Below are 643 nucleotides of genomic sequence, written 5' to 3'. Positions count from 1 at the left end.
GAAGGATTTGAAACCAAAGAGGTTGAAATTCCTGAAGAAGAAGACTCACTTAATATCCTTATGGATAGACTAAATAATTGGAACTATGGAATGTAAACATTCCTGGAAACATAGGTCAGGTAGTGACAACATTTGTTGTCATATATGTAAATGGTATCCAGCCTTCGACAGAAGATGGAAATGCCAAACTTGTCTTAAACAAATTTGTAATAATTGTATTACAAAAAACTTCAATATACCTATTCCAGAAAATAATACTACACTTAATAATACTCAATGGGAAAACCAAAAAATAAAAACTTTGGAAAACCAAGTAACTACTTTAGAAAACAAAATGATTAAAATTGAAGAAAAACTTGAANCAGGTAGTGACAACATTTGTTGTCATATATGTAAATGGTATCAAGCCTTCGACAGAAGATGGAAATGCCAAACTTGTCTTAAACAAATTTGTAATAATTGTATTACAAAAAACTTCAATATACCTATTCCAGAAAATAATACTACACTTAATAATACTCAATGGGAAAACCAAAAAATAAAAACTTTGGAAAACCAAGTAACTACTTTAGAAAACAAAATGATTAAAATTGAAGAAAAACTTGAAAAAATACTTGAACTCTTAGAAAAAAGAAAACAAGTA

General features: G+C 28.0%; 1 long non-coding RNA gene across 5 annotated transcripts in view; it reads right to left on the bottom strand.

Annotated features, from left to right (window-relative positions):
* Positions 1-643, bottom strand: part of LOC116015463 — a 5,377-nt gene that overhangs the window by 433 nt on the left and 4,301 nt on the right. The gene's annotated exons all lie outside the window — the stretch shown is intronic.

The sequence above is a fragment of the Ipomoea triloba genome, chromosome 4 (genome assembly GCF_003576645.1).
Source record: "Ipomoea triloba cultivar NCNSP0323 chromosome 4, ASM357664v1".
Lineage (NCBI taxonomy): Eukaryota > Viridiplantae > Streptophyta > Magnoliopsida > Solanales > Convolvulaceae > Ipomoea > Ipomoea triloba.
Note: the sequence above shows the minus strand (reverse complement) of the source record. Positions and strands in the feature narration are given on the sequence as shown.